This window comes from Desmodus rotundus, chromosome 3 (assembly GCF_022682495.2).
Source record: "Desmodus rotundus isolate HL8 chromosome 3, HLdesRot8A.1, whole genome shotgun sequence".
Taxonomy (NCBI): Eukaryota; Metazoa; Chordata; class Mammalia; order Chiroptera; family Phyllostomidae; genus Desmodus; species Desmodus rotundus.
Window position 1 is genome coordinate 35,147,417 of NC_071389.1, and position 23,161 is coordinate 35,170,577.

Sequence of the window (23,161 nt, forward strand, 5' to 3'; positions counted from 1 at the left end):
ACAAAATCCAGCACGTTTTCATGATTAAAAAAAATTTCAATTAACTAGTAATAGAAAAATTCAATAAACTAGTACTAGTAATAGAGAGGAGGAGAGGGGGGAGAAAAAAGGGAGGGTGGCACCACAGCTATCAATAAAACTAGACTCACTATTAAAAGATTGAAAAGTTTTCCCTTCAAATCAGGAATAAGAAAAAGATATTTGCTTCTGCTAGTTCTATTTAATATAGTACTGGAACTTCTAGCCAAAGCAATTAGGAAAATAAAAGAAGTAACAGGCATCCAAAATTGGAAAGGAAGAAATAAGGAATTAAATGCTGAAGAATAAATTTAACCAAGGAGACAATAATTTGTACACTGAAAACTACAAGACTTACTGAAAGAAATTAAAAGATTTAAATGAACGGGCCCTGGCTGGTGTGGCTCAGTGGACTGAGTGCCAGCCTATGAATCAAAGAGTTGGTTCAATTCCCAATCAGGGCACATGACTGGGTTGCCACTAGGTCCCCAGTAGGGGGCACTCAAGGGGAAACTACACATTGATGTTTCTCTCCCTCCCTTCCCCTCTCTAAAAATAAATGAAATCTTAAAAAAAACTTAAGTAAATGGAACATTCCATATTTATGGATTCCTTCCAGCCTACTTTCCCTGCCTATCTCTTCCTTGCTGTTCCCCTTTCAAATTCTGATCACTGCCAATGAGATGCTGGGAAGGAGGAAGTATTTTAAGCTCATGTATCCTATAGTCACAAGGGAATGGAGGCTGGGAGACATGTCTTTTATAGTATTTATCATTCACTTAAAAGCATTAATAATCACTCAACCCACTGACTATTGTTATTGAGCTCAAGAGTCCCAAAAACTGTTCAGGCTGCTTTCCCAAAGCTGTGGAAAGCTGGAACTGCAGCCCACTGTGTACTCTCCCACTTATTCCCTCCATGTAAATTATAATTATTATTGTAAACAATAACTTATATTGTTTATAATATTGTTAAGATGCCAATAGTACCAGTGATCTACAGATCCACTATCAAAATAACAATGGCATCTTTTCCAGAAATAGAAAAGCCCACACTAAAATTAATAAGGAATTTCAAGGCAGTCTGAATAGCCAACACAATCCAGAAAAAGAAAACAAAAGTTGGAAGTTTCATACTTCTTGACTTCAAAATTTACTACAAAGCTACAGTAATCAAAACAGTATGGTACTAGCATAAAAACAGGACCGTAGATCAATAGAATAGAGAGCCCAGAAATGAACTCTCATATACTCAGTCAATTGATTTGACAAAAGTGCTAAAAGTATTCAATGGAAAAAACAGTATTTTTCATCAAATAGTGCTTGGGAAATGGGATATCCACTTCAAAAAATGACGTTGAAATGACCTTACAAGAACTACAAAAATTAACTCAAAATGGATCAAATAAGACAAGGTTTACACTTAGTAAAGCACTTATTGTAAAAGCAAACAACTGGAAAAACTCAAATGACCACCAATAGGGAACTGGTAGCAAAAACTATCACAAAACCATGAAATATATTACTATGCAGCTGTAAAATAGAGAAAACCTCTATTTTGCTATAGAGTGAAGGTAAAGATATAGTGTTAAGTGAAAAATAGTAATATACCATATTTTGTCACGTATAATGCACTCCTGTGTGTAGTGCACACCCATGTTTTTGTGCGCATTATACACAGGATTATTATACCCATCGTATGTGATCGTTATACCCATGTATAATGTACTTAGTTTTCCCTCAAAAATTTGGGTAAAAGTGTACACATTATACACAACAAAATATGGTACATAGCAGGATATTGTATGTTAATTTTGAATAAGAAAGAAGAGAGTATGTATACTTATATTTTCAAAAATGGAAAGATAAAAACACAAGGATCAAAGACCTAAATTTAAGGACTATACAAAAACTATACCTGCCCTGGCTGGTGTGGCTCAGTGGATTGAGTGCCAGCCTGCAAACCAAAGGGTTGCTGGTTCGATTTCCCAGTCAGGGCACATGCCTGGGTTGCAGGCCAGGTCGGCCCCCACTAGGGGGCATGGGAGAGGCAACCACACATTGATGTTTCCCTCTCTTTCTCCTTCCCTTCCCCTCTCCCTAAAAATAAATAAAATTTTTAAAAAAAAAACTATACCTTAGGAATGGGGAGAAAATGCAGACAACTGTAACTGAACAACCATAAAATAAGAAAAACTACACCTTATACTCTACACACAAACACTCAAAATATGAAAACTATAAATTTTTGTGACCTTGGGTTTGGCAAGTTACTTAAGTATGACATCAAAAGCAGACAATAAAAAAAAAATAAATTGGATTTCATCAACTTCATTAAGATTGCAACGAATGCAAAAATAGACAAGTGGGACTACATCAAACTAAAAAGTTTGCTCAGAGAAAAGGAAACCATTAACAAAATGAAAAGGCAACCTACAGAATAACAGGAAATATTTGCAAATCATGTATCAGCTAAGCGGATGTATCCAAAATATATGAAGAACTCAACAGCAAAAAAAAAAAAAAAAAAAATCAGATTAAAATATGGGCAGAGAATCTGAAGAGACAGTTCTCCAAAGACAACATACAGATGGCCAACAAGTGCGTGGAAAGGTGCTCCATATCACTAATAATCAGGGAAATGTAAATCAAAACCACAATGAAATACCACCTCACATCTGTTAGAATGGCTGTTATTTAAAAAAAGACAGTAAGTGCCATCAAGGATGTGGAGAAAGTGGAACTTTTGTGCGCTGTTGTGAGCTATATTCATACGTTGGTATGGACACTATAAAAACACGGGTCCCGCCAAGATGGAGGCTAGGTAGAAATCCTTCACTTCCTCGCACAACCAAAAGGCAGATAATAAGCAATCTAAAAGCAATAAGCAACCAGAAGTGCTAGAAAATCAAACTGCATGGAATCCCGACAACCAAGGAATTAAAGAAACATTCACCAGACTGGTAAGAGGGACGGAGACCAGCAGCCCAGCAAGGCGAGGATCGCGCAGGCAAGGAGAGGATTGCGGAGGCAACAGCAGCAGACCGCGCTCAGCGAGTGGAGCTGGCTGAAAGGGAAACTAAAGCTTCAAGCTAGCTATAAACTACCAAGGGGTGTTGCCAAGGCCGGAGAAACTCCCAGTCTCACAGGACAGAGTTTGATGGAAGGTGCGGCTACAGCCAAGCAAACCAGTTGCATTCTTCCCTCTCTGACCCCTCCCCCAAAGACAGCGCCACCCCCGGCAAAGAGGGTTGCCTCACCTGTGTGATTACCTAAGGCCCCGCCCCCCTACAACACGTTAGGTGCACCGAGACAAAGAACTATGGCGCAAATCAAAGAGGAGATCAAAACTCCAGAAAAAGAGCTAAAGTGAAGGGGAGATAGCCAACCTATCTGATGCAGAGTTCAAAACACTGGTTGGTAATCAGGATGCTCACAGAACTGATTGAGCTTGGTGGAAAAATGAAAGAACAAATGAAATAAAGCAAAATATACAGGGAACCAACAGTGAAGGGAAGGAAACCAGGACTCAAATCAACAATCTGGAACAAAAGGAAGAAATAAACATCCAACTGGAACAAAATGAAGAAACAATTCAAAAAAAATGAGGAGAGGCTTAGGAACCTCTGGGGCAAGTATAAACTTTCCAATATCTGAATCATAGATGCACCAGAGGCAGAAGAACAGAAAGGAACAAGAAGTTGAAAACTTATTTGAACAAATAATGAAGGAAAACTTCCCCAATATGGGGAAGGAAATAGATTTCCAGGAAGTCTAGGAAGCCCAGAGAATCCCAAAGAGGAACACACCAAGGCACATCATCATTAAGTTACCCAAGATTAAAGATATAGAATCTTAAAAGCAGCAAGAGAAAAGGAGACAGTTACCCACAAAGGAATTCCCTTAAGACTAGCAGCTGATTTCTCAAAGGAAATCTTACAGGCAAGAAGGGGCTGGAAAGAAATAATCAAAGTCATGAAAGGCAAGAACCTACATCCAAGAATACTCTATCTGGCAAAGCTATAATTCAGAATGGAAGGGCAGATAAAGTGCTTCCCAGATAAGTTAAAGTTAAAGGAGTTCATCATCACCAAGCCCTTATATGAAATGTTAAAGGGACTTATCTAAGAAAAAGAAGATGATCAAAAATATTGATGGTAAAATGACAACAAACTCAAACTCACAATTATCAACAACTGAACCTAAAATATATATATATATATAAAAGCAAACAACTAGAACAGGAATAGAATGGCAGAAATGGAGATCACATGAAAGGTTATCAGTGGAGAGGGGAGAATGGGGGAAAAGGTACAGGGAATAAGAAGCATAATTGGCAGGCACAAAATAGACAGGAGGAAGTTAAGAATGGTATAGGAAATGGAGAAGCCAAAGAAGTTATATGTATTACAACCCATGGATATGAACTAAGGAGGTAGGAGGGAATACTTGAGAAAGGGAGAGTACAAGGCAGAGGGGGATAAAGGGGAGAAAACAATGGGACAAATGTAATAGCATAATCAATAAAATATACTTTAAAAATAAAACAGAACCTTTAAAAAGTAAAATAGAATCTTAAAAAAGTAAAATAAAATAAAAAATAAATAAACCCATAAATAAATAAATAAATCCTTGCCATGTGCAACAATATGGATAGGCTCTGAGGGCATTATGCTAAGTGAAATATGTCAGACAGAGAAAGACAAATACCACACGATCTCCCTTATATGTGGAATCTAAAACAAAAACTGAACTCACAGAGAACAAACTGGTGGTTGCTAGACATGGTTGGGGGGGAATGGTCAAAAGGTATAAACTTTCAGTCATTAAATAAATAAGTCCTAAGGATGTAATGTACAGGGTGATGACTAAATACTGTACTATGTATTTAAAAGTTGCTAAGAGTAAATAGTAAAATTTCTCATTACAAGAGTTTGCGACTATGTGTGGTAATGGATCTTAGCATGACTTATTGTGATCATTTTGCAATATATACAAATATTAAATCGTTATGCTATATACCTGAAACTAATAGTATATTCAATCATGTCTCAATTTTTTAAAACTAAAAATTCTGTTTATCAAGGACACTACCAAAATAGCAAATATAGATGATCAACAGAATGGAAGAAAATATTTGAAAATCATATATCTGATGAGGGTCTAGTATCCGGAATATATAAAGAACCCCTACAACTCAATAACAAAAAGCCAGAAAACCCACTTTACAAATAGGCAAAAGACTTAAATAGACATTTCTCCAAAGATAAAGAAATGGTCAATAAATACATGAAAAGATACTCACCAATATTAGTCATTAGGAAAATGTAAATCAAAACTACAATATGATATTATTTCATACCCACTAGGATTAGCAGAAAAAAAGAAGAATATAACAAATATTGGTAAAGATGTGGCAAGACTGAAATCCTCATGAACTTGTTGGTGGAAATAAAATGATGCAGCCAATGTAAAAAGCAGTTCTGCAGTTCCTAAAAAAGTTAAACATAGCATTACCACATGATCCACCAATTCTACTCTTAGGCATATATCCAAAAGAATTAAAAGCAGGGACTTCAGATATCTGTATTCCCATGTTCACTGCAGTATTATTCATAATAGCCAGAAGGTAGAAGCAAGCCAACTATCTATCAACAGATAAATAAAATGTGGCATACAAATACATATACTCAGCCATTAAAAGGAAATTCTGATATATACTACAACATGAATGAACTGTGAAGACACTGTGCTAAATGAAATAAGCAGTCACAAAAGGGCAAATATTTTATGATTCAATTATATAAGATATTTGGAATAAGCAAATTCATGGAAACAGAAAATAGAACAAAAATTATAAGGGGCTGTAGGGGGAGGGAAATGGGGAGTATTGCTTAATAGGTACAAAGTTTCTGTTTGGGATGATAAAAAACATTCTGTAGATAAGACAGTGATGATGATTACACAACATCGTGAATGTACTAATGCCACTGAGTTGTACAGAAAAATGATTTAAAAAGTAAATTTTGATAGGTATATTTTAACTCAAAAAATTTTTAACTCAAAAACATTTTAATCAAAATAATGTGCATTAAGCTTATATAAAGTATCATGGAGCTCATATTGTAAATGTTAATCACTCTCTAAAACAGCTAAAGGTTTAAAAAAACCTAAATTTTTATATGGGTAAATCAACTGACAGAATTTTCTATGATCAAAGGCAAGTGGAATGGCCCCCACTTAAAGCCAGTTTTGTGAATAAATTGGGTTTCTAAACTGAATTACCTAGATGCTAACAAACAACCTGGTTATCTAGGTGTCTTTGGTTATTGAAGCCTTTTCATTCTTTGTTCATTTGGTAAACCTCTTTATAAAGAATCGCCGCTTTGGCCATTCCAATATACATTAGAATCCTGAACACCAATGGTCAAAGAAGTATAAATTAGCTTTACTCACAAGCAATTTGTTAAACAGCCTGAGATTGCCAGTTGTTTGGGGGTTTTTTTCCTAATGAGATACAGAAATTAATCTGGATTCCCAAAGTACTGAAGCCACATTTTCCTCCTCTTCCTTGTAAACAAATGATCAAGAAATAGCTCTCTACATAAAGATTTCTGTAATGCAAGATATACTAGAAAGCTCTTAATTCATTCATTATCAAGCAGCTCCTGGGTATTTACTTATAATAATATACCGAATGGGTTTCTGGTGGATTTACTTGTTTGTTGAGGATAGCTACTAGGCCTCATAGGTGATATAGAACTGTGCTGGTCCTATAAGGCTTGTACTTCTATACCACACTCATTTTGAAATTTCACAAACTCTATTACTCATTGTGGGCCACATTATGCTATAATAACAAATGCTGATCACAACATAAATTGATTTATCAACTCCTGCAAAATCCTCTGTGACTGTCCAAGGCTGTCTTTCCTGCACTGGCTCAGCATTCCAAACTGCTTTAATCTTGTGTTACCACCCACTAGTAACAAAACAGGAAGAGGGAACAGCGCTGTTCACCTGTGCTCCCGTTTTTTACCAAAACAAGTCACTTCGCTGCACCTAACTTCAAGGCAGTAGGAAATACAACCCTCAGAATGCTTCAAAATAAGGTAGTCCTATCAATGCTTATCACATTACTACAAGATGAACTATGGTAGCCTGTCTCAATGCATATTACTATCTCCCTCTAATCCTTTTGTTCAGGACTGATTTCATAGACACATGATCTGTGCAGTCACATAGGGCTCCATATTCAGAAAGACCCTGTGCCTGATTTAAAGCTCTGCTGTCACCATCTTGAAATTCTTAATTTTACCTTTAAATCTGTGTTTTGGAGTGAAGTCTCATGGGGCAATGCAACATGCACATGAACAGAGAGGATACATTTAAACTGCATGTTGGCCATTCCTTTCCGCTTCATTCTCACGTAGCTTTGGTGATGACACATTAAGTACAGATTTCTAGTGGATCCATGCTGTGTGGGAATTAAGCCAGACTCAAAATGAGTATAAGGTAAGCATGTTGCCTACAACTAAGTAAGCAGGGAAACAGAAAGTTCAAGAAGCCATATTTTCTGTTTGAATCAGAACTTGTTTCAAACATAGAAGAAAGGCAATGCTATCCTAAGAAACATGAATAATGAAAAAAAGTATCATATCTTTCCTTTCTCATGTTAATTCCTTGGTTTTAACCAACCCCTTATGCTCAAAGTGATGAGAGAGAAGGAAAGGGAAAGATAGAGCAAGCCACAGTTCCTTTTCCTTTCAGTCCTGCCAAAGTCAAAGATAGAAAGTGTTGATAAAATGTGCAAATAAAAGAGGTGAGATAGCCCTGGAAGGTGCTGCTCAGTGGATTGAGTGCTGGCCTGTGAACCAAAGGGTCACAGCTTGATTACCAGTCAGAGCACACGCCAGGTCCCCAGTAGGGACCACGGGAGGGGCAACCACACCCATTGCTGTAACTCTCCCTTTCTCCCTCCCTTTCCCTCTTTCTCTAAATTAATCAATTAATTAATTAATTCTTTTAAAAAAAAGACGTGAAATAGAAACAGTTGCAAATTGTGCAGTGTCACCCCTATTCTGATAAGAATGAAATATCTATGTACAAGTATAAAATACCAGCAATTCCACATAAGTTATTTATATACTCTTACATTTACATTTAAAACTGGCATTACACAATATAAAGATGAGCAGTCAAATTCATGCTTAATATAATTTTAAAATTTTAATTGTTTAGGATGATATTAAAAAATAAATAAGTATGACAGATTTTAGTTAACTTATAACTTTATATATTTTGGCAGCTTTCTATTTTAATAATAATAGTGGCACTTTTCCTGCTATTTTAAAATTTTAACAAAAATTATTTGTCAACATTCACATATAAGGTGCTGGGTTAAAAACTGGGGATATGAAAATAAATATGGGCTCATGTTTAAAAGGGGAGATAATCATTTAAACAAATAATGACAGTATTATGTGACACGTTCTAAGGAAACCCTGAAGAAAGAAACTAAGAAAAGCTCATCATGAAAATAATAGTTGAGCTAAGAAAGAATGTCCCACTTGGAAGAGAAGGAATAGTTCTAGTAGATAAGACTTGTACATATTAAACAAAATGTATTTATAAAACTGACAAGTTTTCAGGACCATAAAATAGCATGCATAATGATGAATACAGCAGATGAAATGGGAATGTGAAATGGTGTTCACATTTGTATACTAAGTAGAATTTATGACTTTAGGAAAGAAACGCCATACACTTATTTATAAGCAGAACTGTGGCACAATTTCTGTTTTAGGTTAACTTCAGCAGAGCAGGAAGACAGAGTGGTGAGGAAAAGGACATGAGTCAGTAAAGTAAATAATAGTAATTATCAATAATAGTAAAAAGCATTAGAAGGTTATTTGGGGCCTTATCACAAGACATTTAGTGAGGCTGGGGAGGTGGTGAGGCTGTTTTAAAGTTAAACGGGTTTCTTTCCAGAAGGACCTTTCATAGTCTTCAATATGCTAGTAAGCATGGTAAACCTAAGAGATATAATTTACAACTATAGTCTATCTGACTAAAGAAGCCTCTTTTGCCAGGGCCACCTATCAGTACGTATCTCAAAAAACTGCAAGAAACAGAAATTTTGTAATAGTGTTCTATGAAACAGAAGGCCAGCACACATTGAGAAAAGCAGAGGGCAGCAGAGGGCTTAAGACAGAGGTAAAATAGCACATGTGAAGAACAGGAAAGAAATCTGTAACACTGTCAAGCTGTGATAAGGAACTAACTAAACATATAAAATTCCAGTCTACTAGTTTATACTATTTGCAAATATTTAAGTTCATACTGGGTAGGGGAATGACAATGAATATTCCAATAGGGTAAGGAAGCACAACAGTAATGGTACCAGTTGGGGGAAGGATAAAGCCAAAAAGAGACTACACACAGAGAAATTAGGAATAGATCAGAAAACTAAAGAAATAAGAAAAATGCACATATAGATATTTGGGAGATATTGGTCAGAAGTAAAACTGGTTGAGAACCATATGAGTAGGTGTATCAAGAAAAGTAAAGGTGAATACCACTGGAACACAAGGAAGTAAGGAAAAATTAAGTTAAGGTGCTAGATGACCTTCAAATGTTATGCTTTTAATCACCCAATATGCTGTCAAGAATTACACCAAGGTATCCGTGAATACAGGGGAGTGACCTGGAGATTCCTAGATTGAAATGACAAAATATGATAAAAGAAACATAGCCAGCATGTATCAGTCTCAAAGGAAGAATTTTAGAGGAGGAAAGAAAAATAAGCTACATCCCTGAAAGGATTTAGAATAATGGTTCTCAATCTTTTTTCTGTTTTAACGAATCTGAAAAATAGAATACATTCCGAACAAAAATAGGACCACAAGAAAGGGGCGGGGGGGGGGGGGGACGCATGATAACTGTGAGTGGTTTATAAAGCTTTCCAAAGTGATTATGAAATGCCTTCCTAAGGAAATATAAAACTCTCATATAATGAAAAAATCACTGGTTTAAAACTGGTACTATCACAGAAAGCTTAAGTACAAGTTCTAAAAACAAACTAATAAATTTTTATCTGTATGACACAATTCAAGACAGTCACGTAACAATACCACAAGCTCCTGCAAAAAGTCCCAAAGCTTTTACAAATGTTGTTTAAAAAATTTTTTGCAATGAAAAAAATGTGTAGAAATGATAAAAATTAAAAGTTGTACACGAAAGGTATTTTCAATACAACTACAGGTATATTAAATAAAAATTTTGATGATATAGCATCAGCTAATATATGTCTGGTGTGTGCATTCATTATCTTCATGCATCTGCAAAGTTAATAGTCTTGTCATGTTCCATTTTACACATTAATGAGGCACTGAGTTTATGACTTGCCTAAAATGACACAAATGAGAGTGGTTTATGCCTAACAAGAAACAAGACTCCCAATTTTTGCTCTGTTAGTCTAAACCAATGGTTCTCAAACTTTCTGATCTCAGGATCTATTTATTCCATTAAAAAATTACCAAAAATTGAAAAAAAAGGTTTTTTTGTGGTTTATAAATATTGATATTTATATCATTAGATTTTTAAAACAGAAATTTTTCAGACACCAGAATATATTAACTCATTCTATGAGGTATTACCTTGCCACCAAAACCAGACAAAGACATCACAAACAACTATAGACCAACATCTCTTGTGAAAACAGATGTAAAAAATCCTCAACAAAATAATACAAACAAATCAAATCCAGCAACAAAAGGATTATAAACCAGGAACAAGGGGTATGTATTCCAGGAATGCAAAGTTGGTTCAATACGTGAAAATCAGTTGATGTAACACACCATATCAATAGGAAAAAGGACAAAAATCATATAACCACCCCAATAGGCAAAAAAAAGCATTTGATAAAATCTAATACCCCTTTATGATTAAAAAAAAAAAAAACTCAACAAACTAGAAATAGAAAAAAACTTTCTCAATCTGACAAAAGACATCTAAGAAAAATCTACAGGTGACCTCATACTTAATGGTGAAAGACTAAATGTTTTCTCCTCTAAGAGCAGAAACAAGACAAAGATGTCTGCTGTTTTCACTTCTAATCAACGTAGTACTAACCAGGGAAATTAGACAAGAAAAAGAAATACAAGGCATCCAGACTGGGAAGGAAGAAATAAAACTTTTGCAGATAATGTTATCTTACATAGAAAATCCTAAGGAATCCACAAAAAAATAGCAGAGCTAATAAATGAGTCCAACAAAGTTACTATCCTAGATCAGTAAATAAAAATAGTTGTATTTCTATACACTAGAAATACCAAAAAATAAAACAATTCCATTTATAATAGCATCTAAAGATAAAATACTTAGCAATGAATTTAACAAAAGTATAAGACTTATACACTGAAAATTACAAAACATTTTTGTAATAAATAGGTGAAGGCCAATTTTGTTGGGGATCACTTTGTATGGTATCAGAGACTGCAGCCCCACACAAACAAGGCCTTGAAAGAGGCTTGTAAGACTTGACCAGAAAACCAGGAACACAGGAGGCAGGCATGACCCAATGCTAGCACCGAGGGTCCCAAGGGGAAATCAGGCCTGAAGAATTCATTGTACCCTTTGAAGTTTGCTTTTCTTTGTATAGCTCTGTTGGTATAAACTAGATGTTTAAGTTCAAAACATAGGGGAGTAAATTCCTGAACTCATGATCCATGCCTTAATGACCATCTGGCGTCAGTATGTCTAACAGACTCTGACCTGAGGCAGATCTCTGTGTTCCTCAATTGTTATCTATAGATAATATCTGTTTTCTGTAACTATAGCCTTTTGACATTGATTGATAAGCTATGCATGAATGCTGTATAGCCCTGCACATACCATTTCAAGGAAGGGCTGGGGCATTCTCCACTAGAGGGAATTGCCAGTCCCTTTTCCCCCAGACAGATTGTGTCCAGGCCAACTCATTTCATCTGTGGCCGGGAGGACTCCGCGGGATGGGGTTTCCCTCACAATTTAAAGAAAATGAAAGTAAATAGAAAAATATTTCATATTCATGAACTGAGAAACTTGATATTAAGATGATGATACTCCCCAAACTGATCACAATTTCTTTCAAAAGCTCCAGCTCCCCCATCCCCTTTTTTTTTTTGTACAGAAACTGACAAACTCATCCTAAAACTTTTATCAAATTGGAAGGGACTGTAGCCAAAACAATCTTGAAAAAACAAAATTGAAGATTCAAAATTGAAGATTCAGGATTCAAAACTTACTACAAAGCTCCGTAAACATGAGTGGGTGGTACTTACCTAAGGCTAGACAAAGAGATCAATGGAAAATCCAGAAATCAATTGAGAATCCAGAAATAAACACAGGCATTTACGGTCAATTGATTTTCAACAAGGATGCCAAAACCATTCAACAAGGGAAAGAATAGTCTTGTCAAGAAATGGTGCTGGGACAAATGGACAGCCTCATGCAACAGAATGAAGGTGGACTTCTCCCTCATACCACATACAAAAATAAACTCAAAATGGATCAAAGAACTAAATTAAAAGCTACAACTATAAAATTGTTACAAGGAAACATAGGTGTAAGTCTTTGTAATCTTGGATTAGGCAATGATTTCTTAGTTATGACTCCGAAACACTGGCAACCAAACATAAAATAGCTAAATTGGACTTTATCAAAATTGAAAACTTAGGCACTTCAAAAACATACTAACGAAAATGAAAAGAACAATATAGCAGTTCCTAAAAAAATTAAATGTAGATCTACCCATGTGATCCAGCAATTCCACTTCTGGGGATATACCCAAAGAACTGAAAGCAGGGACTTAAACAGGTATTTATATGCCCGTATCTATAGCAGTCTTACTCACAACAGCCAGCAAGTGGAAACAACCCAAGTGTTTATCAACAGATGAATGGATAAAAAAGTGTGATGTATAACTATAACAAGAATATTATTAGCCTTAAAGAGAAATTAGATTCTGGCACATGCTACAATATAGAAGAACCTTGAAGACACTGAAATGGAATAAGCCAGAAAAGGACAAGTATCGTATGACTCTAATTATATATAGTCAAATTCATGAAGATAGAAAATAGACATTGGTTTCTAGGAGTTGCAGCGAAAAGGAAATGGGGAGATACTACTTGATGGGTACAGAGTTCTGGTTGGGAAAACGATAAAAGTTCTGAAGATGGATGTGGTGATGGTTGCACAATATGAATCCACCTAATGTCACTGAATGTACACTTAAATTGGTTAAAATGGTAATATTTTACATTCTTAATTAAAAAGTTAAAATAGCCCCCATAACAAGACAATTTTGCAAATCATATACATAATAAGGATCTAGTATCCAAAATATATAAAGAACTCTTACAAGAAAACCCAAATTTTTAAGTGGGCAAAGGATAGTGAATTAACATGTCTCCAAATAAGATACACAAATAGCCAACAGGCATATGAAGAGGTCTTCAATATCATTAGTCATTAGGGAAATGTAAATCAAAACCACAATGACATACCACTTCACCTGCTAGGAAGGCTATAATTTAAAAGATGGATAATAACAAGTGTTGGTAAGGATGTAGAAAAATTAAGACCTTCATACCTTACTAGTGGGAATAGAAATTGGTGCAGCCTCCTGAAAAATAGTTTGGCAGGTCCTCACAAGGGAAAACATAAATATATCAATTCTACTCCAGGGTATATATTCAAGAGAAATGAAAGCATACATCTACATAAAATCTTTTACATGAATATTCATAGCAACATTATTCATAATAGCCAGAGTGGAAACAACCCAAATGCCTATCAAATGGATAAATAAAATGTGGTATCTCGTTCAAATACATCCCATAGGATATAGTACTATTCAAAAGAAATGAAGTGCTAATACGTGATACAATATGGACAAACCTTCAAAACATTATGTTTAGTGAAAGAAGCCAAGAACAAAAAAGTCACATGCTGTATAATTCCATTTATATGAAATGTCCAAAATAGGCAAATCCATAAAGTAGTTTAGTGACTGCCAAAGGCTGTAGGGGGGATGGGGGAGTGACTGCTAATGGACACAGGTTTTTTTGGCGGGGGGGGGGGGGGGGGGGGGGGGGGGCGGGGAGATGAAAACATCCTAGAATTATCAGACTGGCAGCTGTCAGTGGGAAGAGGAGTTCAGGGGATGGTGAAAAGAGTGAAGGGGTTAAGAAAAAAATTCAAAGATACAGAAAACAGTATGGTAATTACCAGAGGGAAAAGGGGGGGGAGGTAGAAAAGGGTATGGGAGTAATAAATGGTGATGGAAGGAGACTTGACTTGGGGTGGTATGGGGAGACAAACACACAATACAACATACGGGTAATGTATCATAGAATCATATATTGGCAGTCTATATAATTTTATTAACCAATGTCACCCAATAAATTCAAGGATAAAAAAGAAAATGTTCTGGAATTAGATAGTGATGATTACACAGACTTACAAATATATATTGAACTGCATACTTTGAAGAGTTTTATGGTATTGTAAATTATATCTCAAAGAAAAAGAGACAGAAAGAATATACTATTACACTTTCCATGAGCCACCAAAGCAGTATTTTTGTATATTGTGTAGGCATTATTCTACATTACAAATGAGAAGAGAGGGGAAAAGTCACATACTGTCTTATTATTACTATGAAAACATTTGTGACTCAGAGACCCCCTCAAAAAATCTCCAAACATAGTTTGAATACTACTGGCCTAAACTAATATGCAGCACAAGACTGGAGCTTAAATACTTAATGACTGATCAATTTTAATGACAATTATTTAAAGTGCAGTGTATAGCTCAGACCCACAAAGTGCAATCAGATTTAATTATTATTCACAAGTCATCCTTTAGGTTCTTACAAAATATTTTTTGACAATCTATGTGATTATACTGAATTTAACACCCTCTGTACACTAAGGTTTGACAACCTCAAATTGCGATGCAACACAGTATAGTGGTTAAGAGCTCTGATTGTAGACTCAGACACCCGGAGTTCAAATCCTAACTCTGCAGCAAACCAGCTGTGAGATCTTGTCCAAGGTACTTAATTAACTCTTCTGCACCTACTTTCCTCACCTATAAATGATAACATAAAGAGAGTTGTTGTGAGGACTGACCTAATGCTTCCAAGATCTTCAGGAAGAAATGATCACAGAGTAACTATGCAGAAAATTCTCTATTGGCATTGTAAATCAAATACCCATTTAAAATTACCAGATTACTGTGTGCTTACAAACATACCTATTTCTTTCTGAAAGTACAGGTTACTTTGTGTAAAGATCAGGACTTCCCTCAAGTTTCCTGAAGAACATTGAGCTTGCATGAATGTTTCTCCTTTCCAGCCCACACTCCCCAGTGCCTTATTCTATTGCTTTCTAGTGCTATACTATAAAGTAGTCAACTAACCCAGGTCAAGGAGTGAAAAAACTTCCTGAGTAACGACAACAAGGTGATTTCTCCCAAAGGTGTTTTCATCTGAAAAGAACCTTCTAACATACTAAAAATTCTTACACAAAGAGATTTGGATGGCAGAATTCTCAAAGAAAACTAGTCTGGAATACAGAGAAGAGAGGACAGTGGCATGGAAAAAATGGCCTGACCCTCCACGTTGGTAAGGAAAACAAGGACAAAGAAATACTAAAGTACGAGTCAGAATACAGACCTCTGATCACAGCTCAACCACTATCTATCTCACTTAGTGATTTCAATTTACAAGATAATAATCCAAATGCCTTAATTTTACACAGTAACTTTCACAATCTGTTACTGCCAACCATTTCTCTCACCGCTCTATCCATAAATCTTCAATTCTTGACACAATGAATGTTCTCCCTCTTTCCTACACACCAAGCCCCAAAACAACTTATCTCTGCGTTTTATTCCTTACTTCTGGAACAACCTACAGTCTATCTATTCCCCTTCTCTACCTAGCAAACTCCTATCCATCCTTCAAAAGTCCTGAATTCCCATAATCTAGAACATCAACCCGTGAGGGACGGCAGGCACATTTGTGTGCCTCAAGAATTTTTAAAACATGCAATACTTCCCTGGCCAGTGTGGCTTAGTTTGTTGGGCATCTCCCACAAAGGGAAAGGTCACCAGTTTGATTCCTGGTCAGGGCACATGCCTGGGTTGCAGGCCTGGTTGGGGGTTGGGGTGCATGTGAGAGGCAATCCATGGATGCTTCTCTCACATCAATGTTTCTCTCCCTCCCATTTCCCCTCCCTTCCCTTCTCTCTAAAATAAATAAATAAAATCTTCAAAAACAAAAAATATGCACTACCTCACAATTTAGTCAGGGGCACTGACCTCTTTTCCCTTAGATTATCAAATAAAAAAAATGACAACACAATAGCCATCTGGTATGAAATCAAAATTATACCTATTTTTTTTTTGGTCAGACTGGCAAAAAATATATTTCTTGGTGTGCCACAGAATTTTAGTAATTAGTTTATGTGTGCCATAAGATGAAAAATGTTGATTATCGCTGATCTAGAGTGTTGTAATTTACATTTATTATATAGAGATTGAGTTCCCTGAGAGATTGTCTTCAATTCTTTATCTCTAAAACCTAGCTGCACCTAACATGGAGTACAAAGGAAATGCAAATGTTTGATGAAATGAATGACTAAATGATGAATAAATGAGCCACCTTAAGCAGTTTCTCCTACAAAATTAAGAGAATACTTAATACATCAGAGAAGCAACATGGCCTATATAATAGCAGGAACACACAGAGCTGCTTTGAATCTTTCTAACTCTAGGATCTTCAGCAAATTACTTAACTTCTGAGTCAGACATACATCATTTACAAAACAGGTTTCAAAGGACTGTTACGGTTGAACAAGTGAAAAAAAATACACAATACCTAGAACAAAACAGACATTCCAAGAAATTCCCTTTTCTCAGTTCCCTTTTCTCTCCCTCTTTAACTCACAGGATAATTATGGACACCCAATGAGATAATTTGATATGAAAATAATTTGGAAACTGTAACATCACACAAATTAAATCTCTCGCTCAAGAGGGAAAAAATCTAAGCTGTTCATTTTTGCATTTATATACATTTTCTTCTTTTTAGGTCTTTTAGAAAGACTTGAAGACATGCTGATTTTTAAACATTTCCCCAAATTATGCAATTATCTACGATTCTAAAATTAAAACTTAGTTTAGTGTAAACAATGCTAATTTGTCTAAAATTAAGAAAATGTCTACATTCCAGCTTTACATTACGGTGTCCTTTTCCTTTGCCCGTTTTAGGTCCTTCTAGAACTGTTCTTTTTTTAGAACATAATTCTATCTACAGTGATGACTTTATTTGAATTTCATAACATTATATTGTGAATTCAAGCACTTTAGAAAGTAATACAACTCACTGAATTGTTATATCGAACTGATCTGGTTTTTTTCAAGAATAAACAAAACTTAATGGTAAGTCTTGCTTAATGTTCCTCCGAAACCAGAAACACTGTAGAAAATAAATTCAAACACCTTTCTCTACCCACAGATCCCGATTTGACATTCTATAAAGAACACAACATAATTAATGGTGTTTATTATGCATGTCAAGGTTGACTTTGAGGTCAAAAAAAATTCTCTGATTTTCTTACTAAAATAGATCTGTTCTGAGAATAAAAATTCTCTTTAAACAACATATTATTAATCAGAAATATTTAGTTACAATTACAAATTTTTATTTTAAAAATTTAAATGTGAACACTGTACTCTTCTAGCTAAATTATCTAAAGATAAGTGCAATTCTAGGTGTGATGTAGGATTTACAAAATTGAACATCTTAATTTATCTGTATACTAACAACTTGACCTAGGACAATGAAGATTTTCACTTTTTTTGTATTTAGGTATTTGCTAGACTTAAAATATTAAATGTCAATAACTTTCACTTCCGCTATTGTATTATTTCAAGGAAGCTTTTTTCCTTTGCCACACTAGTCAAATGAAAAATCTCTAGCAGCAGGGAAATTTATCTAAATGGGCTTTTTTAAAAAACAACTTTTGTTTATATTAAATATTTTTAAAGCGTAAATGATTTGAAATTCTTATTTTCCTCAAGTTATATGGTTTTTAAGAAGCATTGTTAAATTTCATTTATCAAGCATTATAGCACACTACACACTAGTGAAATCATTATCTTAAGCACAGCTTCCTAAATGAATCAATATTTCACAATTTTACAAGTTGTGACTAATCAGCACTGGGATGAGTGTAGTGCAGCAATATCTAAGGAGACATACAAGGGTTCTCTGAGCCTGAAGAAAATTTCGGCATACAACTGACTTTAATGCAGAACACACTGATACCAACCAAAAAAAAAAGTCAACTTTTTAAAAAAACCATCCCACAATTCGCCACATTGGTATGGCATTCTCTCTAAATTATCACATCCAATCGGTATTATCCAATTTTATTACCTAATACCTCTCATTACTTTAAAAACAAGCAGGATATGTTCTGTTCCACACCAAGTATTACACATTTCACTATCACAAGACTTGAGCGGTGGGGGGGGAGGGTAATCTTCGGAAACAAAAGGTAATCTGATCCATTTCAGCTAATTAATTACTGGATGCCAACAATACACAATTCGAATTCCATTTCTGGACACTAAGAAGATTACAAAAGGAGTGGAACATCAAAATATATGAATGACAATGAAGAAACATGATATACCGAAACTATGATCTTGTGCAAGGTACAAAATTCATCTGATTAAAGATTCGATAAAAATCTGAAAAGAAAATGTTTAATCAACGTTGTTAAAATAACAGTAATTCATCCCATTCAGGCACGACCTGAAGTCCCGTTAATGTGCTTCTTTCAGGTCTAAATATCTCATTCTTTTGCAATCCGGATACCCAAAGGACCTGAAACCTCTCGTGTAGGCGTGCAACACACTCGGTGAGGACTGTTTACAAATAAGAATCTCGGAGTTTCCCACGTCAAAAGCGTTCATTACCACCATTCCACAGGGGGGCGGGAAGAGAGAAGGCGGGCGAGCAAGAAATGAAATCCACATACACTTCTGCCTCCTCCAACAGGGACGAGCCCAGAGAAAATATTTGTGATGTATTATATGCGCGTGTGTATTTGTTATATATGTACATCTATAACTAAGCAGGGAGTGAAAGAAAAGGCACACAAGACAGGGAATCGTACTGGATCCAAGAGAAAGCTCACGCCAATTCCATTAATTCAAAATCCGCCTTCCAGGTCTACGGGTTTCGGAGAGCCCCAGCCTCTCAACGGGGTTTGGCCCCAAAGCGCCCCAATGTCCTGCTCAGGCCGCCCAGGCCGCCGCCCCTACCTCCCTTATCCCTACCTTCCGCTGGATACCCAAAGCCCATTCCCGCAAAGAAAAGAAGTGTCAGGCCCAATGGGAGCCACTGAGACGCACTCCGGCTGGTCCGCGGACACCTGCGAGGCGCGGCACCTGAGGGCGAACAGGGGGCGGCCCGGCCTTCGCCGAGCACACCCCCTTGGCGCTGGTGCTTCGCCGCAGCCGGAACCTCCATACCTGCGAGCTACAGGCGCGCGCGGCGCCTCCTCATCTCAATGGCTCCCGCTCCGCCTCCACCTCCCGCTGCGGCTGCCGTCGCTGCCGCTGTCGCCGCCGCCGCCACCACCACTGGAGGCCAGGACACGACGAGCTCAGGACTCCACCGCCATGTCCGCCGCGCCGCGAACTGCATTGTGGGGGGGGAGGGGAGTAAGGGGGGAGGGGAGGGGGAGGAGGGAAAGGGACAGAAAGAGGTGGACCCGCTGTAGGGAGGGGGCTATAGATGGAGAGCTGAGGGAATGGGGGAGGGAAGACGAAGAGAGACAGGGAGACAACGAACCCCGAATGGAGTCCTACCCCGGGGTGGGATAGGAGAACGAAGCTGGGGACACCCTGGGAAAGAGACTTTGGGGAAAGGGTTCAGGGGAGCCCCCTCCCATAGTTCTGGGGGCCCCTGTGCACCAGTTAAATCCGGACGGCGGTAGTAAACGCCAGTGGGGGGAGGGGCTACGTGCGGGGCTCGTAGAGCGTCCGGAAACAATGGGGCAGGGGGCGAAGAGAGAAGGCTGTGCACTCACTCTCAACGCTGAGGGAAAGGGTGGGCACGGGAGAGCAGTCTTTAGCGAGGAGGGGGCAGGGCACTCTAAAGTGGGGGGAGAGGCGCAGTCACCCAGGCGTCGAGGGGAGGGGGAGGGTGGGGGCGGAGCCGATGAGCGAGGGTCTGTAGGTCTGGCGCCCCGCCGGGGCCCCGCTGGGGAGGGGCGCGGGGAAGCCAGCACGCAAAGAGGCGGGGGTCTCCGGCACTGGCGCGCATCTCCGCGCGGGTCTAGCTTCTGGGCTGCGCGCCGCCCCACCGAGGCCCCGAGGGGGAAGAAAGGCCCAAAAGCCAACTCTGCGTCTCTCTCAGAGAGTGTTCCCTCCTGGGGAAGGAAACCCCCGGCCTTGGACATGCACCGTCCCCCGTGGCTCACCCACTGGCCCATCCCGGGCCTTCGCGTATCCTCCACGGCTAGCTAGCGTGGGCTGCTGAGCACGGCGCACCTAGGCAGGGAAGACTCGAATTTGATCCCTCCCCCTATTCACCTTTTCCACAAGCAGACCGAAGCTGAAATCGTTTACATTTTAAAAGGCAGCTAACTTAGGAGTTAAGGAGTTGAGCAGAGAAATCCCAAGAGTATTTCCCTGGAAAAAAGGTTTTAGAAATCACTAAATTACCCGTGATTGGATCAACTACCATCCACGGGCCCCCATTCCCCACACCCCTTGATTTTAATGTGTCAGGTCCCTCCACATGGTTATTTTAAGTCACAATCCGAGAGAATTTGTGGTTTGGTTAGTTTTTTTTAAGACCCCAGCCTCGGAGATTTTATTCAGCCAATCTCTGGCCTCAAAGCTGGACAATTCACACAACTAGGGGTCTTTGCATTTGACCAGTTCTAGGCAGGAAAAAGATATGACAAGGATGCAGGGTGGGGAGGAGGCATGCTAAATCTTAAGTATTTACAAGGTACTGCCTTATACACTTTCTTATAATATGACTCAGAGCCAACCTATAAGAGGTTAGAGAAGGGCATTCCTGTCTGCATAGTCCCTATACTTCCCACTACACCCCAGAACTGGATACCTCACTTGTTTATGTCCATGTGAATCAGAAGCTTGATAAGAAGGAACCAAGCATTGCCGGCTTAGTGCTAAGCATTTTCACAGGGACTTCACATATTTCATCATTTAAAGATCCTCACAACCCCATAAAATCAGAACTTTTCCCATTTACAAATGAGAAAACTAGAGCTCAAGCATAAGTGCATTTTACTCCTACCTGTCTGATGCCATAGGGACCCAGTATAGCGCATGGAGTAGTGGATTTCAAGTGAAAAGAGCCTTGCCTGGTTTCTACATTTAGCTGCATGCCTTTGGGCAAATTCACCCGCTGAGTTTCCTCATCTATAAGTTTTTAAAGTAAAAAAAATCTACAAGGATGAAGGAAACCAACAGTGCACAAAAGTTAAAGCCTGGAGACATTAAGATGATACCAACCTGTGATATCAATGTCTTGGCGCAAGTTCAATTGAATAAAATTTCCTAATCACTCAGAGCAAACCATTGAGTTAGGTGTGTAGGGATACAAAGGCAAACCAGAGTCTTGTCTAAAAAATTCACCATTGAGCAAGGAAAATGGTTCTTTTGAGCTACAATAAAAGCAATAGGTCATATGAACAAAGGCTGGGCTAATACAGAGGAGTGTGATAAATTCCACTTGGGTGAGGCTTTAATGAAAGTGGTAGAAGCTGGGCCTTGGAGGCATGCCTGCTATATGCCAGACACATGTATGTGCTTCAGAAACATAATTTAGTCTGGAGTGCGCAGAAGATCATGCATCTGGAAGCAAAAGCCGGGACCAGACTGAGGATCCCAGTGCCTCTCTGCTGTTATCCCTTCCAGCTAACTTTCTTCTACCAACCTTCCTATTCCTCAAGACCCAGCTCAACACTTGCCTGTATTAAATCTTCCTGATCACCCCCTCCATTGAATGTGAAAACTCCATTTTCTGAATCTCTACATGTTACTTTTATAAGTCTGACCCAATTAGATTATAAACTTGAGCGCAAATACTTATATTTGTATTTCTTATACCACCTACATGTTGAGCTGAAAATTTTAGCAACTACAATGTTATCATCACAACAAAGTATACATAGATAAAGAATTATTTCTACACAAAGAATGAGGAAACTTGGGGCATGCGAAGCTTAAGTAGTGGCCAGAATCACACAGTAAGTCACAGTCAGGATTAGAATACCAGTACTGTGTGACTCAGTTCTTTCCATTGAATCCCAAACAGCTTACTGAGAAAATGGTAAGTGTCTGACTGCTTTGTAAAAATACACTGAGGACTTATATCTGATACTTGCAAGAAAGACCTCATGATTGTGTTTGAGTCTCCAAACTTAGCCTTTCAGTCCGAAGTTCTGAGAACTCAATTTCACCCAAACTCAGGTGAAAATTACTTGCAGCAAAAATCTTATCTCATCATATATAATGGGAAATAAAATTTCACAGTGGATCAATATCCCTATTCTATTATTTTCCTAGATGATAGGAAAACCTAGTCAAAAAATAATCATATTGGATAAAAAGATGATGTGATGCATAAATTAAATCAGAACAAGAAAGGTATCTGAGATAAAATACCCTTATCTTATGGTGTATTCAAACCAAGTAGATATACTGGTAGATTATAAAGAGAACAAATCATAAAGGGCCATGTATGCCAGTCAAAAAAAAAAGCAGGCTTTATCCTGTAGTTAATGGGGAGTCACTGAACATTTGTAAATAAGAGAGAGCTATGAACAGATCTGCTAAAGATTTTTTTTCTTAGCCTTCTTTCCCCCCCCAAATACCTGATTTATTCAAGAGGAGAGACTTCAATGGTTGGTAACCCATAGACACTAGCTGATGATAAACTCAAGTCAAAAAGAGTGCATCTACCCCCATGATATGGTCCTTACCATGTTTTCTTCACCTTTGTATTCCCAGCATAATCCTGACACATAGAAAGCACCTAG

General features: G+C 37.7%; 1 protein-coding gene across 8 annotated transcripts in view; it reads right to left on the bottom strand.

Annotated features, from left to right (window-relative positions):
• TUT4 (terminal uridylyl transferase 4) overlaps nt 1-20,635 on the bottom strand; it is a 102,231-nt gene extending 81,596 nt beyond the window's left edge. For 4 of the 8 annotated variants that reach the window (XM_053920096.1, XM_053920094.2, XM_053920091.2 and 1 more), the window contains exons 1-2: nt 20,567-20,635; nt 19,614-19,782 (exon numbers count right to left, since the gene is read on the bottom strand). The gene's annotated coding sequence lies outside the window, so the exon portion shown is untranslated. Of the gene's footprint in view, nt 1-5,322; nt 5,855-19,613; nt 19,783-20,566 lie in introns of those variants that run through there. The other 4 variants (XM_053920092.1, XM_053920090.2, XM_024571268.4 and 1 more) reach the window with 2 other exon arrangements.
• Between the last annotated feature and the right edge of the window lie 2,526 nt (nt 20,636-23,161).